This window comes from Cervus canadensis, chromosome 13, assembly GCF_019320065.1.
Source record: "Cervus canadensis isolate Bull #8, Minnesota chromosome 13, ASM1932006v1, whole genome shotgun sequence".
Classification (NCBI taxonomy): domain Eukaryota; kingdom Metazoa; phylum Chordata; class Mammalia; order Artiodactyla; family Cervidae; genus Cervus; species Cervus canadensis.
The window spans coordinates 75,329,317-75,348,178 of NC_057398.1; the positions used below are offsets into that span (position 1 = coordinate 75,329,317).

The following is an 18,862-nucleotide window of genomic DNA, read 5'->3' on the forward strand; positions in this document are numbered from 1 at the left end:
TAATTAAGTGTATATTGGAATCTTTTTACTCTGTTCCCAGTGTGGGCAAACTATACAACCTAGGCCAAATCTGACCTGCCATCTCTTTGTATAGATAAAGTTTTTCTGGCACACAGCCACAGCCATTCATTTATATATTGTCTGTGACTGCTTTACAACAGCAGAGTTGAGTAGTTATAACAGAGACTGTGTGGACCACAAAGCCTAACATATTTACTATCTGGCCAATCTCTGGTCTATATTCCATGCTTCTATAGTTCTTCAGCATTTTCCATCTTCATTTCTTCCATCTTCCATTGTCTGTGTAATTACTCAGAAATATTTTACAACTCATTAATTTTATCTTTAGCTGCAAAATACTATTTCAAGCAATTCATAATTGATTTCTTTTACTGTATTTTTTTCATTTTTAGACGTTCTCTTTGGATATCTGCCTCATCAATTGAGTTTCTGTCCCTGTTATTATTCTTTCAATACTCTCCTATTTCTTTCAACGTATTAAATATATTCTATATTTTTCTATATCCAATAACTCCAATGTCTGCAGTTTTTGTGGGTCTGATCTGTGAAATATTATTTTTGCTCTTCAACTTCACTTAATCAGAGAAATGCAAATCAAGGCCACTTAGAGATATTCATAGACAGCATCACTGACTCAACGGACATGAATCTGAGCAAACTCCAGAAGATAGTGGAGGACAGGGGAGCCTGGCATGCTGCAATTTATGAGGTCACAAAGAGTTGGACACAACTTAGCAACTTAACAGCAACAACAAAGAGACACTATTTATACCATTCAGTTGGCAAAAATTTTAAAGTCTGATGATACCAGGTACTCTAAGGACATGGACCAAGAGCAACTCTTAAAATTTACTGCTAGAAGCAAAACCACTACAAACATACTGGGAAACAATCTCTTATTATCTTGTAAAGCTGAATATTCACAGACTAGGACCTAGCAACTCCCTTCTGAGAGTGATACATAGGAGAGACTTGCACAGGAAAACAGGAACAAGAAAGTCTGTGGTAATGCTGTTCTTTATGGTGAGAAAGGGTGATAGCTTCACCAATAGAATAGTACGTAACAGTAAAAATGGATGAACTGCAGCTACACTTAACAGGGACAAATCTTAGTATTATAATATTGAATGAAAATAAGCTCCAAAAGACTGTACACAGTATATTTTTTAATAAAGAATATGAAGTAAGATTAAATAATATATTTGATTAGGCATACACAGGTTTATGAAAAGAATGGTAAAGACAAAATTCTGGATAGTAGTTGGGACAGGTAAGGGGCTAGGACAGAAAGCGCTCCTAGGTGGATGCAAAATATGGGAGTGATCTCGTTTTTGGACTGGGTGACAAGTTCAACATTTTTGGACTGGGTGGTGTCTTCAACAGGTACATTAATACATTAACATAAGCAGTAAAAGAGAGGCATGCATAAACCAGTGAAGAAAATGTATCATGAACCATTCATTTTTGTGCATCAGAGAAATAAAAGGAAGAAAAGGTAGAGATCAGAGAGAGAAGTATGTTTCCACTATTTCTGCCTGCAACATTTTTAATCTGCATGATCAAAGATAGTCATGGATCTACCAAAAGTCAGCAACTCTTAGATGCGCCCTTCTGTTGTCGATTTCACAGTCTAAAATTGCCATTTAACAACACGGTGAATATACTGCATTTGACCATGTTATCTAATAACATTATCAACCAACCTAGCAGTTCTGATTTTCGGGGGTGGGGTGGTAGGAAAGCAGGGCAGAAGGTCGTATCTGCATTATTCCTCTAGAGACCCGAAGCGGGAGGGGCTCGGAAAGGAGGTGGGCGGGAGAGCTAGCAGGGACCAAGTCTCCGGCTGGGGGATGGAGAGAGGCGAAGAGAGGTATTTAATCTCACAATGCAGGGAGACAGCAACCGGGGACGGAGGAAGCCGAAGCGCCAGTGTCCTCCAGGGCGCAGAGCCCCCGCCGAAACTCCGGGTCCTCGGCCGCCACAGCCCCACCCAAGTAGGGGCTCCGCAGGGCGGTCTCCGGGCTGGGGGCGAGAAGCCGCAGCGCCGGCCCCCGCCCGCTTGCCCGTCTCGAGCGGAGCCCCGGGGAGGCCCCGGTCCCGCGCCGCCCGCGCCCGGCGCCCGGCCTGGAGGCGGGGGGTGGGGGTGGGGGGGGGCGCCCGGGGCAGCGGATGCCCAGCCCCGCCAAGCCCGGAGCAGGCGGGCGGCCCCACCCGCCGTGGCCCAGCGGAGCCGTGACTCACCGCGGCCCGCCCGGGACCTGCTCTCCGCCTCCGCTCGGGCGCCCCCAGGTCCCCGCCCTCCCTCCCCCACACTCCGAGCTCAGCCCCGTTCCCTCCAGCCCTGATCCGGAACTGCCCAGACCGCCGGCGTCCCGCTCTGCCCGGCATGCCCACAAAATGAACGTGGATGATCGGTGGATGCATGATGTCAGAGAGGAAGGACAAATATCGGGGTGACTCTGAGATGTTAGCATGAAAGACACCTCCCATCCCGGTGGAAGGGAAGGGCGTGGCAAATCGGAGAGGCTTTAACACAGGAGACCAAGGTACCCAGAGTGAGTGATCTTCCCTTTGTCCTGGGATGCTGCTGCAGCTGCTAAGTCGCTTCAGTCATGTCCGACTCTGTGCGACCCTATGGAGAGCAGCCTACCAGGCTCCTCTGTCCACAGGATTCTCTAGGCAAGAACACTGGAGTGGGTTGCCATTTCCTTCTCCAGTACTGGGGTGTGGGAGACCTAAAACAGAAGGGGGACACGTGGGGAGCCGGAGTCCTAGAGAAGAGTGCAACCTGGTCAGGGTACAAGGGGGGATTGCTTGGACTCAGCTTTTTATGGTCTGTAAAATGGAGGGAGTTGAGTGATAATATAATGTACTGTTGTGTGTTAGTTGCTCAGTCATGTCCCACTCTTTGCAATCCATGGACCGTAGCCCACCGGGTTCCTCTGTCCATGGAATTCTCCAGGCGAATACTGGAGTGGGTAGCCTTTCCTGTCTCCAGGGGATCTTCCAGACCCAGGCACCTAACCCCGGGTCTCCTGCATTGCAGGCAGATTCGGATATAGTAGGATTCTAGGATGTGTAATCTTAATCAAACACTGGTTCCTCTTGACATCTTCAGGAACACATCTGAGCTCTAATAGTATACTATCACACATGTGTAGTGCTTTTAATTTCTGAGAACACTTCTGTTTAGGTTCTACACTGTCCCCCTAGATTATTAATAATCCTTATGGTTAGAAACAGATGACAAATGAGGTTCAAAGGTTAAGGGGCTTGCTCAAAGCCATGCTGTTAGCTAGTGGTATGGTCAAGAGTGGAACTCAATTAAGGGGCTCCTTTTAATGCCTCTAGAGTTCCAGCTTTTCACCCACTTTGAACAAATCTTTCATACTTGCTGCATCTCACCCTCCATCTACAGCATAGGTACGCACCTGCCGAAGAAAGAGAGTTCAAATTTTAGATGAGCTGGAAAAAAGGCCTTCCAAACCTCAGAGGAGTCAGGTGAGGAGGGCCTTCCTCATTCAAGAATCTTTGTAAATAATTATATATTTGTAGGCCCTCTACCTTGTACAAAGTTCTATCACACCCAATATCTCATGTGATTCTTGTAATGACCCTGTAAGGTATTCAAAATTATATTATCTGATATTTTAAGGAGGATGAAAAGGCTGAAGTTCAGAAGCTGGGTGACATGTGTGATGATAACACCCAGTCTGTTATCTTCCTCTGTTATGGCAAGAGGTTCTGGAGTAACCTGAATGAAAACAGAATAACAAAGATTCCCCTATTTTGTAATGGAAACCAAAGCATCTCCCTCCCTTCCCCTCATCTATCTCCCTAGATGGGAGGAAGGGGGAAGGTAAGGGATGAAACCTCCCTGGGAAAGAGGAAAGTGCACGGGTGAAACCTCCCTGTGGGCCATGGGACGACAGTGGAAGGCTTCCCGACTCACACATGAAGGGGGCACCAGCTCATGGATGAGCCTAAGGCTTCATGTCCCAGCCCTCGAGCCTACACTGAAGATGTACCAATATTATTTGGATAAGCCCATATTCATCATGATGGTCATCAAGACTTTTTTTGTCACTTTTAAATGTATAATTGCTGGTTGGTACAACTTGTAAGAGGCTGACATCTCAGGCTGTCATTTCAAAGCATCCCAACTGTTGAGGGGTGTTGAGCTGCCTACCAAAAGCACAGGGACTCTGTCTCCATCAGAGGCACTAGACCCTGTCTTTGTCCCCAGCGCTATATTTGCTAATTTTGGTGGTGCTCACAGCCTCTTGCTCTTCCTAACTCCTTTTTCTCTGCCCCTCCCTGACCTAGGCTTGGATGATTGTTTAAAATAAAACAAAACAAAGAAGTTTCTTTTCTTTAAAAATATAGCCCAAGATAAAATAAACTCAGAGAAAGAAGACAGGAAAAGCCATACAGTTCTTTCAAACCAGGGGGCTAGTGTCAGAGCCCAGACTCAGCAGGAGGAGTCAGTCTTTCTGCCATTAAGAGTAATTCCACTCACAGGTTTATAGGGACTTGATTTAGGGTATTCCACATCTTCTTCCAGAAAGCCCTGCCCCTAGCTGAGCCTGTGTAAAAGCCACTTTACATTTTTAACTCTTACTTCAAACACAGGTTGGCCTGAACCTTCATGTGGGATCCAGACACACAGAGGGAAGGAATTTTTTAAGGCAATTCAAGGGTTCCAAGCTTTCTCCCTCTTCTGATCTTTTCATCCCAGGTTCAGACCTCTGTACCCAGCCCAGGGTGGCTCCAGACTGTCAACTTTCAAGGCAAAGGGTGCAAGCATCAATATCTTTATTTTCCTTCCAAAATCACATCAATCTTTCACCTCAGGTTGCCTACTATTATCGGATTCCAAGAACCATATTTGTGACTGACTTGTGGACAATTCCTTAGGATGTAAGAAAATGCTCATGATATAGTATTGAGTTGGAAAAATCTGAATCAGAAACTTAATATTCAAAGTATTCCCAATTTTGTTTAAAAAATGTGTAGAGTCACCTACATATATAAAAGAATAAAGAGAATATACCAGAATGTTAACAATTATCTTTGGACTTACGGAAATCTTACTTCTCCCTTATGGAAAGCATGCCGGACTTCCTTAGTGGTCCAGTGCAGGGGACACTGGTTTGATCCCTGGGCTGGGAGGATTCCACATGCTGCAGGGAACTAAGCCCTGAGACACAACTACTGAGCCAGCACTCTCGAGCCCTGAGCCTGTGTGCCACAACCACATAAGCCCACACACCCTGCAGCTTGTACCTCACAACGAGAGGAGCCGCCACGATGAGAAGGCCCCACTCGCTGCAACGAGAGAAAGCCTGCACGCAGCGGAGACCCGGCACAGCCAAAAAGAAATTAATCAATTAAAAAAAAAAAGCATGCAGCTTTTCCAGTAAGCGGCCTGAGGTGACCCCTAAAAATGGTCTATTCACTCGACCCAGAAAACCCCACAAAATCATGCAAATCAAGAGGTCCAAATCTTCGTGTTCACTTTAAGAACACTTGTGAAACTGCCCAGGCCATAAAGGGTGTGCATATCGGAACAGCCACCAAGTATCTGAAGGCTGTCACTTTAAAGAAGCAGTATGTGCCACTCCGTCGTTACAGCGGTAGATTTGGCAGGTGTGCACAGGCCAAACAGTGGGGCTGGACGCAGGGTCGGTGGCTGGGAAAGAGAGCTAAATTTTTACTACACATGCGCAAAAATGCAGAGAGTAATGCTGAATTTAAGGGCTTAGATGTAGATTCTCTGGTCATTGAGCACATCCAAGTGAACAAAGCCCCCAAGATGCCGCGCAGGACTTACAGAGCTTAAGGTCGGATCAACCCCTACGTGAGCTCCCCCTGCCACGTTGAGATGACCCTTACTGAAAAAGAACACATTGTTCCTAAGCCAGAGGAGGAGGTTGCACAGAAGAAAAAGATATCCCAGAAGAAACTGAAGAAACAAAAACTTATGGCCTGGGAATAAATGCCACAAAGATAAATGCAAATAAAAGTAAATAATAATAATAATTTAAAAAAGCATGCAAACCAGAAAGTAGGAAAAACAGATTCTATGAATGGGTATGCAAAGAAGATTCTGCCTGCTTAGGGTAACAGAGAAGCAGAGTTGCCTAGGGCTCAGACAGGATGATTAAGGAGCTGAGTGGGAAACAGCCCTGACTTACACTGGGGCACAAGTTAGCTCCCAGTTAGACAAAGGACTCTGGGATCAGCCAGCCCTGGGGAGCTCCAAAGTACTGCTGTTCACAGCAACAGGTGCATGAGATAAGCCGAGTAAGTTAACAGAAGAACAGGCACTTCACCGACAGGAATATGGCTGGGATCCTGGGTTGCCTCATGTTGTATTTATTCCAACAGTGTGAACTGTTTTGTGACCAAAATACCAATAGAGGCTGGACAACAGAAGTGCAAAGGGAATTACCAGCCTTGCAAGGTTCTTAGATGGAGCCCTGAGCTCCCTACCGTGTAGTGGCAGATACAGTTATACTGAGGCGGCCCTAGGGAGCCTTCCAAACTCCCGGCAGGCGTCCAAGGAAAAGGAAGCTGGTGAAGAGGAGGATGCTTCCTCAGGCACGGACTTAACAATTCTTGGAGGCCAAGTCCCTAAGCAGTCTCCTGGGGCACTGGTCACTGTTTCCATTTGCATCCTTGTCGCTGCCTCCCAGGAAGTTCTCCTCATCTCTGCACCTAAGCCAGCTGAGCTATCACCCCATCCTAGGTGCCTCTCCCTCCACCCTTCAAGGTTTTGTTTTCTGCAAATTAACATGCCTGCATGGACCAGGCAGCCACAAAAACGAGTGAAGCAGCCTGAGCATTAGGCAGCAGGGAGAGGAGGCGTCTGTGGCAAACGAACGCAGACGCTGTCTGAACAGGGCAGCGGTTACTGAGCTCCTGCTAACTGTTGCCATGGAAAAAAGGTGGAACTTTTGTGAGAGCTTCCACTTTTTGAGAAGCAAGAAATTTGGATTTCTATGGTGAATCTTATTTTTAAAATTTGGTCACCAACTATAATTAATCTTCAGGGTTGTTTGGGCAGGAGGAGGCAGAGAATTGGGAGTTAAAAATCTCCTCAAAGTATGTTTAGGCCAAACTATTCATTTTACACATGAACAAATGGAAGCCAAGATTTATCCTTAAAGTGATAGAGCAACTTAAATAGTTGAAATCCCAGGTCTCCCGACTTCTAATCTGTAATTTGTCCTTCTAGACCACCCTGTCCGTCATTAGGAGTCCTTTGCAATTATTCAGCATGACATGATGAGATGCTGAACAGGGATGATGACCCTGGGAAGAAAAAAGGTAAACTCTGCTGTGATCTTGACTCTAAAGAAAAATTTCTATTGGTTTATTCAGTTATTCATCCATCCAACGTTTACTGATCATCATCCAGTAAAGAACCAAGGTTCTTTTCATCCAGTTAAGACTCTTTTCATCCAGTAAAGAACCAAGGACTTTACTGCGCTGTGCTTAGTCGCTCAGTCATGTCCGACTCTTTGTGCCCCTATGGACTGTAGCCCGCCAGGCTCCTCTGTCCATGGGGATTCTCCAGGCAAGAATACTGGAGTAGGTTGCCATGCCCTCCTCCAGGGGATCTTCCCAACCCAGGGATCGAACCCAGGTCTCCCGCATTGCAGGTGGATTCTTTGCTGTCTGAGCCAGCAGGGAAGCCCAAGAATACTGGAGTGGGTAGCCTATCCCTTCTCCAGGGGAACTTCCTGACCCAGAAATTGAACCAAGCTCTCCTGCATTGCAGGCTGATTCTTTACCAGCTGAGCTACCTGGGAAGCCCACTGGCTAACCAGAGGTAGGGCACCAGTCCTAGCTCACAGGCTGCGTGTGGGCTAAGCGGATGCTGTAGCCAGAACCGACAAGTTGACCTGTCCCAGCAACCACGCTGCTCACATGAACTCGGTTACGACTTACATGTGCACTTCTTCTGAAAGCATCTCCCTTCACAGGATGCCATCCCCAAGAGACTAAGCGGGCTGGAGAATCTATCTCCTCCACTCCAGGAGAGCCTGGAGCACTTAAGTAATCCACAGGAAGCAGAAGCAAGAGCCCAGTCTCTCATTGCTACACCCCTTCCAGTTCAGGAGGGCAAATTCTGGTTCATGCCTTACCTTGGCCAGGCTGGCACTTCACAACAGCTAAAGTCTCTGTGCGGGTGCGTGCTGGAGAGAAAGGTGATCCCAGACTGGGACTCTCCTGCCTGCTTATTAAGCAGCCTGCTCAATTCCAGGGGCAGCTGGCAAGTGATCTGCCTGACCACATAGTGATGGCATCTTCGGGCCGCAGCTGCTACAAGCAAGTAGAGCGCTGTCACCCATTCTGGCTCCTACAAGAGATTTCCCAGCATGGCTCTTCCATCATCTACCTCCCGGGGAAGGAACGCAGGCCAGGAGCAAACAAAATGAGGGGACTGTAGCTCTCCACCTGCCACTCCTCATTTTGCCAGGACTCTTGCTATACAAGGGTCAAGCGTGATTTTGGAACTGCTGCCATTTGGAAACAACAGAGTCGCCAGTCGGCCAGTGAAGCCTTTTGATGGAGAGCTGTAGGAAGCAGGGGCCTCCAGGCCTTTCAGTTACTTGGGGACAATGGGCTCTGACCCCAAAGGTACTGAGCCCAAAGGTTAGCAGGGAGCAGGTGGGCAGGCTTGTGCCAGGATCCATGGAGAAGGAAGGGAGAATGGGAGGGACAGAAGGGGTAAAATCAAAATTCAACGAGGACCTACTACGGGCCAGGCCCTTAGGACATGGACCACTCTTTATTAATAGATAATCCTTTTTTTCCAGAGAAGATGGAGTCCAGTCACATGAAAAACTTGTCCATGGTCACAAGGATGGGAAGGCAGACTTGAACCCAGTTCCATCTGACTCTCCCAAACCTGGGATTGGGAACACTGTCTGGGTGACTGAGGGCAGAGGGCACTGCTATAGAGAAAGGCATGGGAAGAAATTCAGGATTTGGTAAACTGAACCTTGGGGCCGGAAACCCAATGGAAATTAGCATTATTTTCCCCGGCATTCTATGTCCTATTCCAGTAAGTGAGTTTTCTAGTGTTAGAAACCTCCTTTCACCTGCCCTCTTCACAGGGCTAAGTGTCTGGGATCAGGTTACAGGACAGGAGACACAGCTGCAGACAGAGCCATACCATCCTTTAGAGTCCTCTATGTTGAGGGACTCTTCCTAAAGTCCCCTGTCAAAGGAGAGCTGAGTTAGGGATCAGAGGCACACCCAGAGGGCTATCCTAGTTATTTCAGTGGCCCATTCTTAACAGTTACAATATTACCCTTTTCCCTCTGACCATGGGAAGCCCAGGGGTACAGAAGATACTAAAACAAAATACATGTGATGATGTTTTAATTGAGCATTTACCATGCACCACATACTGTTTTAGGTGGGATATATCAGTGAACAAAAAGACTAAGATCTTTGCCTTCATGGAGCGTACATCACAGCACAATCAACATCAAACAGTCTTTTTTGGTGAGTTTTGATTAATAGAAAGGGTCTTACTGTCAGACAGGCCTGGGTCAAACATTGGCCCAGCCCTAACCAACCAGAGGACTTCTGGGCAAGACACTTGGCTTGCTGAGTATTAGCTTTCTAATTTATAAAATGAAAACAATGACATGTTGTAAGGTTGAAAGATAATATACACAAAATGCCTGGCATATAGCAGGGTTCAAAAATGGTATTCTTATCTTTTCGGGCCCACCTGAACATGCAGATTCCAGGACAACTGACTCATCTCTTCTTTAGGGGCTGTGGCAGGGCGTCACCTCCATGACATCCGTAGGGACAGTCTGCTGTGATAAACAGCATGGTGGGTTTGCATCCGTCTAAGGTCAAGGACTTCCCCTCAAGAAACATTCGCTCCCACCCACAGCCACTGTTGGAGGGACAGGCCTGGGTGTTCATGATTTGATTAGTCCACACTCTCCTCAAGCAGGCCACACAGATCACAGATGATTAGCAGGGATGGACATCAGATCTGATCTGGAAATCAACATCTCTTGATATTTGGGCTGAGAAACTTGAGTTAATTTACTTTGCAGAGCTAAGCAGGAAGGTCATCAGTCTGGACACCGAAACTGCTGCTTGGTGAACCGCGACGACAGCTGTGCATGTGGACGGGGGGCAGAGGAAAGATGCTGTCCGCACGGAAGCTGCACCTCTGGCTGCTAATTCTGTGATATCTCTCTGTAACCTACTAGAGCCCCCTTTTGCTTTTTTGGACTGGTTTCTATTCTGCAACCAGATGATCTCTAAGACAAATCCAGTAACTGTCTCAGATGGTGGTTGTTGTGACATAATTTGAAAGCAGCGTATTTAGTTGACATTGAATAAAAGCTGTCAAATCTCTCCCTGTTCTTGTCAGCCAGTCAGTCATTCAGCAGTGGAAAGAGGAAATTCAGAAACAGGCTAAACTAGGGCTGGACCTCAGCCTGTGTTTTATGAACATCTTTACTAATCTGTAAAATGAAGATAATACTAGTACTGACTTCATTGTCAACTAAGAATATTAAATGAGATAATCCAAATTTAATACCGAGCACATAATTAGACTATTACTTTTTACTGTTGTTATCATTTAAGATGCAACAAGTGTTGTTTTAGATCTTGATCTAGGCAAGGAAAGAGGACACAGTAGGAGCAGAATCTGGAGTGGACGTGAGAGATCAGAGAAGGACACACTGGCAAGTGGGATCAGAGGACTAGGCAGCAGAGAGGACTGAAATGTGAACGGAAAATGCGGAGGGGCATTGAAGTAATAGGCCTACGCACATCCAGCGCTCCGGTGTCTACCCAATGCTGTCATCCACCACATCTCATCTGTCCATCACAACACTTTACAGGGAAGGTAAGGAAAGATGATCTTATGCACACTTTAAAGATGGGAAAGCTGAAGTTCAATAAAGATGTGTATAACATGCATCAACCGAATCTAAATCCTTCAATATCTCTCTTATCCTTCAATATCATACTGCCAAGTAGGGTGGAAGGGCTGAAATGAGAAATAAGGATTGGAAGAGAAACTGGAGGGCTTCTCTGGAAGTTTATTTTTTCTTTCCAAGGTTCCATGCAGATCCCTCTGCACATCCTAGCAACAGAATATCGCCCATCAGATTCTGAGAACATAAGCAGGGGATTGCAAAGTCAGGCAACACTGGGATGCCAGCCCAAGGACTGGGTATACCAGGCTGAACAAACACCCAGCTCCAGCACCAGGCCCTGACCCAGAAGACAAAGGACAAAGGCAAGTCCTTGATCATCAGTTCAGTTCAGTCACTCAGTCGCGTCCGACTCTTTGTGACCCCATGAATTGCAGCAGCCAGGCCTCCCTGTCCATCACCAACTCCCGGAGTCTGCTCAAACTCATGCCCATCGAGTCGGTGATGCCATCCAGCCATCTCATCCTCTGTCCCCTTCTCCTCCTGCCCCCAATCCCTCCCAGCATCAGGGTCTTTTCCAATGAGTCAACTCTTTGCATGAGGTGGCCAAAGTATTGGAGTTCCAGCTTCAGCATCAGTCCTTTCAATGAACACCCAGGACTGATCTCCTTTAGGATGGACTGGTTGGATCTCCTCGAAGTCCAAGGGACTCTCTAGAGTCTTCTCCAACACCACAGTTCAAAAGCATCAATTTTTCAGTGCTCAGCTTTCTTCACAGTCCAACTCTCACATCCATACATGACCACTGAAAAAACCATAGCCTTGACTAGACAGACCTTTGTTGGCAAAGTAATGTCTCTGCTTTTTAATATGCTATCTAGGTTGGTCATAACTTTCCTTCCAAGGAGTAAGTGTCTTTTAATTTCATGGCTGCAGTCACCATCTGCAGTGATTTTGGAGCCCCAAAAAATAAAGCCTGACACTGTTTCCACTGTCTCCCCATCTATTTCCCATAAGGTGATGGGACCAGATGCCAGGCAGGAGGGCCGAGAGGAGCTACTCCACGTTCAAGGTCCTTCATCATCAGGCCAGTCTTATTGGTGACACAGGGGTGCCCCGCCCAGCTCAATCCATCACGGAATCTAAGCCTGATCTTCCTGAGCTCAGGGGTTAAAGGTATCTTTCAAGGACACAAATGCAAGTTCTCGGGAACACTGCCACGATCAGGGCTTGCTGTGGGTGCCCAGGCTCAGGACACTTGTCCTTGAGCTGAAAGTAGGTGATTCTTAGTCCTTCCCTGCCTTCTGGACACCCTTCTTCCCAACTTCTAACACTGCGCCTGACACACAGTTTGTGCTCATTTTGCTTGCTGAATGAACAAATGAATAAATGAACAAGCAAATAAATGATACATTGGCTCTGGCAATAAAATCAATCTGTTCTGTCCTATTACAGTGGCTCAACTCTGCTGATTCTTAGCCCCTAAATCAGAGGTCCCAGACAACCCAGGTTAGTTAGCTGCCAAGGAAGACGTGAAGGTCAAGTGTTTTCCCTCCACACTCCCTCCAAGAGGCCACATTCTGAAAAAAAGGGGAGAGCTGGGGATACCCAGGCAGGAGGGGGGTTCTGCCCGCCCTTTTCCAGGACCTCTGCTTCTCCTCTGTGTTACTCTGCCTTTCCCAGCTCAAGGCCCAGGTGCCTGGGAAGGGATGTGGAAAGGACCAAGAGAAAAGGCCAGGCCTGTGAGAAGCCGCAGTGATTAGGGTGGTGCCAAAGTGCTTCTCCTTTGCATTTTCTCTAGTCCTGATGACCTTAATTGCTAATAATAGCAGCAACAATAACAATCATGGCACAGCAACTTTATGGTTTCTGGCATCTTTCTTTGAAAAAGCTTCTAGCACATGATCTCATCATGCCACACATCATCCCAAGAGGGGCTAGAATAATTGTCCCAATTACATGGGTAGAGAAAGTGGGTACCAAGGCGATTTGACATCCATCTGGCTCATGCAGAAACGCGTGGAGGGGCTCAGGGGCCCAGTCATAGGCGTGGAGTGGGGAGAACTGGGCTTGGCCTCCAACTAGTCTGGTGTTCTTGGACAAGTCTCTAGGTTTCAGTTTTCTCACTTGGGATAAAAGGAAATTGAACCATTTCTCCAGCTCAATCCATCTCAAATGCTTTGGCTCAATAAAATAAAACCTCCCCAACCCAAAGCCTGGTGACCAACCTCCCCTGGACCAAGGTCAGAAAGCCCCTGGAAGTCTGGATGCCAGCTGTGCCCATCGGGCATTCCAACAGATGTCCTACAGGTGCTTCCCACAAAGAAGGCTGTAGTATAGACAGCGGGGAGGGACCATCAAAAAATCCTCCCAAAGGTCCACGAGTACCAGGAGAAAAGCAGGCAGCAGGCTGCTGCTGAGGCCGGATGCCTCCTCCCTGAGACCTGGGCGCTGGCTCAAACAAAGGACTGGAGGCATTCCAACAGGAGGAAGCAGACAGCCTCCCTCACCTGCCAGAGCGCCTGACTCTCCAGGACGCTGAGAGTCCTCGGCCAGATGCAGACAGCCCTTCCTCCCGATCCACCCATCCTCCCCATCCTCTCCTCCATCAAAGCTATTATCTCTCCTCATTCCAATCCTGTTTGGCAATTACCTCCTCTAAGGATGGGGTGAGACCTGTCAAACTCTGGCCTCCACATTCTCACTAATCTCCCTTCAGCGCTCAGCATCCCTGCGCCAGATGAGGCTTCAGCTGTGTGTCCCGCTGCGGTCTGCCACTGGACGGGGGGAATTAGATCGCTATTTCCTATTTCTTCCTTTCTCAGTTCCCTCCATTCTCAGCTCTGAACACACGAAGCAGGGCACAGGAATAGTGAACTACAGATGGACAGCACTCTCCTCTCTACCCACGGGCAGCTGCCCCGGCCAGTTACCAGAAAAACTCATGCTGAAATCTCAACTAGAGTCTGGACAAGGACCTGGCTAATGTGTCTACCTCCAGGGCTAAAAGCCTGGATTGAGAGATAGGACAAACCAGCCTAGCAGCTGGTGACTCTACCCAAATTTCTCTGAACCCAATCCATTGTTCAGATGGAAATCTCATCTCTCCATTCCACTGCACTGACTGTAGTTCCTGACTTCCAGTGTTTAATAATATTAATGTTAATTTGAATCATATTAAGTTGCCTTTATAGGTCAAAAGAGGCTGCAAACTGGCAATTTCATATGGTTCGACCTAATAACTCTCTGGAGGAATCATGTTTCTTAGGAAATAAGTAAACTCCTTGAAGTTTTGGATTTCTGTATCTCCAGCCAAGCTTTCTTAATTTCTGGTTTAGGACATAACAGAACCGTGGCCTTGGAGGCACTGAGTATGTGCTCCATTAACTTTCAGACCAGTGGGGATGGGGAATCTAAGAACTTTGTTCTACTCCCAAACTTGGAGGGTGTGGCTGTCCACAGGGCAGATGCTTTTAGGCCTCCTTACAACTGGTCATCCTGGGACGAAGGATGGAACTTAGCTACAGGATGTTACATTGTGCTAGACTCTATGATAAAAGAGCTTGGTTCCGGTGTTGAGTTTTGCCTCTTGGTAGAAAAGGAGCCTTGAATCAGAAATGCCTATTTGTCCAAGCTTGGTTTCCTTTTATAGTGGGAGTGGTTAAGGCCCAGAGACGTCACCTGCCTCAGTCAAGGTCACTCGGTAGTCATAAGCCCAGATCACCAGTTTTCTGACTCCCAGTCCTGAGTTCTTCTGGCAGGTCTGGCAACACACAGAACAAACCCGGCCCTGTCTGCCCCCTTCCAACTTCCTGGCTGCTGCTCTTTCAGGCTCCTCAAGCAAGACAGAGGGGAACTGACCGAAGGATCCAGAGTCCTCTCCTATTGGAGAAGGGCCCTGAGTCAGCACACAGGACTCAGCCCCAGGGTACCCAGGGAGAAAAGAGAGGAGAGAGGAGAATGCAGGCAGTCCTGGAAACCTGTGCTCTCTCCCGAGTTAGAGCCAGGCTGAAGGCAGCTGTGGACAGCACGGTCACTTGGGTTAGTGGCCATGCAGCCCCTGTGCCGTCTCCAGGGGACGGTCCAGGCGTCCTTGCTTAGCCCACACTCAAAGGCTCAGGGCAAGCACAGCTGGGTTCCCTCAGAAGCACCTCATTGTAGAATTCCGAAGGGATGTGAAAGTTTGGCAGAAGCGACTTCTGAACCCTGGTGGATCCCTCCTCTTATACTGAGGGCCATTCTCAGAGGGCAGGCAGTGACTCTGGAAGCCTCCGTCCCCAGGCCTCCCCAGCCAGCCGTGGCCCTGCAGGCAAGCGCCTGCGTCCACCTGCTGCTCCGGGCTGCCCAAGCTGCTCCCACCCAGAAAGAAGAGCCTGATGCTAAGGGCAAGGGGAAAACAAAAGCTTCCCGGAGGTGCTGTGTGCCTCGAGGGAGCTCAGAGCAGACGCCCTGTCAGTTCAGTCAGAGGGGTGAGTGAGGGGTCTGGGAACCCGAGGGTCCTCCCTGGCGCTTATGTCTCCCCCCGCCTTGGTGTTAGGAAACATTTCAAATCTGAAATGTTGAAAAAACAGTGCAATAAACAACTCCAGACCCTTCACTTAGATTCACCAATTGTTAGCATCTTGTATACCCTCTTGATGTATATAAATACACACATAGACACACACACACACTTTTGTTGGCTGAACCATTTGAAAACCACTTGCAGACACTGTGCCCTTGAATACTTTTGCATAAATATATTCTCTTATAAAATCATTATCATGGCCATTAGCACACCGTTAAAGATTAACAATAATGACATGTCATCTAATATCTATGTTAAAAATTTCCCAGTTGTCCCAGAATGTCTTTTATGGTCTTTTTATTTTTTTTTTCTGACTCAAGATTCAATTAAGGTTTATGCATTGCATTTGGCTAAAATATCTCTTTAAATCTAAAGAGGTTTCAGCCTCCCTACCTTTCTCTCCAAACACACAATTTTAATGTTTTTTTTAATAATTCACTTTTTTGAAGTCTCAGTTGTCATGGAGAATGACTCTCATTCTACCCCAGTAGATTTTTTTTGGCTGCTAACATCCAGAAATGCCTGCCTTATTTCTTACTAGGTTTTTCAACATTTCAGGCTGATGATATCAAATAACAGTCTAACTACCAACTAATTTCGTACCTCTAAACATCTGACAGATTAGCTTTAAAAAGGTGACCATACTAAGTGCTGGTAAGGATGCAAAGCAAATGGAATTATCAGGCAGTGTTGGTTCAAAATAGTACAGCCACTTTGGAAAACAGTTTACCAGTTTCTTATAAATTACAACTCTGAAGAAATGAACAATTTCCCCACAAAAACCTGAGTCCAATATTTATAGTGAATTTATTCACAATCTCCAAAAACTTGGAAACAAATACAATCTTCTTAAACTAGTGAACAGATAAACAAGCTGAAACAATGGACATCTACTCTGTAATACACACTCTTGAGACACAAAATGACACAGGAGGATCTTTGTCATGCTTGGTGAAAGTCAGACACGAAAGATCACATCCTGTGCAATTCAGTAGGATGTTTGGGAAAGGCAAATATTGTGGTTCAGTATCTCATGGCACATCAGGGTCTTTTGTAAGAGAATAGACCCTGATGCTGGGAAGGATTGAAGGCAGGAGAAGGGGACGACAGAGGACGGCTGGATGGCATCACCGACTCAGTGGACGTGAGTTTGAGCAAGCTCTGAGAGATGGTGAAGGACAGGGAAGCCTGGCGTGCTGCAGTTCATGAGGTTGCAAAGAATTGAGCAACTGAACAACAACAATCTCATGGTGGTGGTGATTATATGATGATCACTTTTGTCCAGACTCACAGAACTGCACACCAACAAGTGTGACTTTTATCACACAGGAGCAGTTAAAAAGTGAATAGATTTGTTAGATGGGCAGGCAAAGGAATAAAAAGAAAGGCTCTCATTCTAGATTTGTCTTTCATCTCCTCATGATTGGATTCAGGATACACATTTTGACAAGAGTATAGGTGATATGATTGACCTTCTTACAGCAAGAACATCAGGAGGAATTAATGCCAGGTGTTTCCGCTACTGAGGATGTTTGGTTATTTGGTTAAGGTGGTCAGTGCTGACTTGCTCCACTGTAAAGATAGGTGTTTCCTTTTCTAAGGGGTAACTGTGAGGCAATACGCTAAGACCAACCCTTCACCCAGTGGTCTTGGCATCCATTAGTAAGTCTAGCCCAAATCAGCTATGATTTTACGGCTGCAAACGGGTAAGTTAAATGTTCTGTCCTCACTTCCACACTTCACTGGCATTTATCTATACAGTTTCCTCTCCCCACTCCTCCCTGCTCCATTTTAACTTTCAGAATGGACTCAAGGAATCTTTTATTCAGTGTCTTACACTCTATTACATTCCCAGTCTCACACTTGGAATCAGTATTTCTCCAAGGAGCACTGCTTTCTTTTAATGGAAAGTGGTACTTAGAAATAAAACTCCAAGCACTAGGTGTATTCAATGCTACTGCACAGCATTGCTTCTGACCCTTCCAGGGGATAGACCTAGGGGATACATAAAGAAAAATCATAGGGTTTTGCCTCACCTTCCCCCATTTTTGTCTCTCTTCTTCCAGAGTAAAACTCTGATTACCAGAAATATCAACACAGTTACTTCTTTGAGCTAGCCTATAATAATCAGAAAAGCTTCCATTTTATTACACCAATACCACAAAGTTCTCTGAGATCTTTTTTGCAGTTCTTTTTATCCTTGGAATATACATTTCAGTATGGATATAGAGTCAGGGCACTAAACTAAAAAACTACTAGAATTAACTCTCTTATTTGTGATCAAATTGATATTCAGTTAGGATCTTTATTTCTGTTGCAGTTAGCTTTAGAGTTTGCTTTTTCCTTTCTTTTTGATCTAATTTGTGAATACATAAAATATTTACCTGGTTCAAAATTCAAAACAGTCTAAAAAGATATCAGTAAAGTTTCATGCCAATCTCTAGCCTCTATAACTTGTTTCTACCTACCCCCTATAGGTAACCATTTTAATTAATTAATTTCTGGTTTATCCTTCCTATGTATATGCATGTATCAGTTTGCACACACACACAAAAAAAAAGCCCTATTTCTCCCACTTCCTCAACCCAAAGATGGCATACTATGCACACACTCTTTTGCATCTTGCTGCTTTTACTTAATAACATATCCTAGGCATCACATATCAGTTCATAGAGCTCCTACTCATTTTTTTGGCTGCATAGTACTCCATTGTGTCTATTAAAGATGGGCACTGATAGTTTCCAGACTTCCTAGTTGGCACAGTGGTAAAGAATCCACCTGCAATGTAGGAGACATGGAAGACGTGATTTAGATCCCTGGGTCATGAAGATCCCCTGGAGTAGGAAATGGCAACCTACTCCACTATTCTTGCCTGGAAAACCCCACACCAGAGAAGCTAGGCTACAGTCCACGGGGTCGCAAAGAATCACACACAACTGAGTGCACACACAAAGAGACATCGATAGTTCCAATGATTTCCTTATTACAAATATACCTTAAATAATTACCTTGTGCACCTGTCTTTCTGTATTTGTGAATGTGCATTTTCTGGATAAATTTCTAGAAACAGGACTGCAGGGTAAATGCATATGTTGTTTTTTTAGACACTGCTAACTTGCTCTCCATAGGAGTTGTACTAGTTTGCACCCCTGACATTGATTTTGCAGGTGGAAGATCACAGCAGGATGTTATGAAGTGTTCTAAGCTGAGAGTTTCCCTGAGCTTACCTGAGAGTCTTTAACTCCTCACCAATTAACAATTAAGCTCCCTCTGACCTGAGTGATCCGACTCAAGAAGGCCAAAGCAAAGGAGTCTCACTGATTTCATCCCAGTTCATCTCCCT

The 18,862-nt window shown here is 46.2% G+C and overlaps 1 protein-coding gene across 7 annotated transcripts in view; it reads right to left on the reverse strand.

The window, feature by feature from the left end:
* Positions 1-18,862, reverse strand: part of ATP2B4 (ATPase plasma membrane Ca2+ transporting 4) — a 101,519-nt gene that overhangs the window by 78,440 nt on the left and 4,217 nt on the right. Inside the window, exon 2 of one of the 7 annotated variants that reach the window (XM_043485913.1) lies at positions 9,776-9,866. The exons of the other annotated variants lie outside the window; for them this stretch is intronic. The gene's annotated coding sequence lies outside the window, so the exon portion shown is untranslated. The remainder of the gene's footprint in view (positions 1-9,775; positions 9,867-18,862) is intronic. 7 annotated transcript variants of the gene reach the window in all.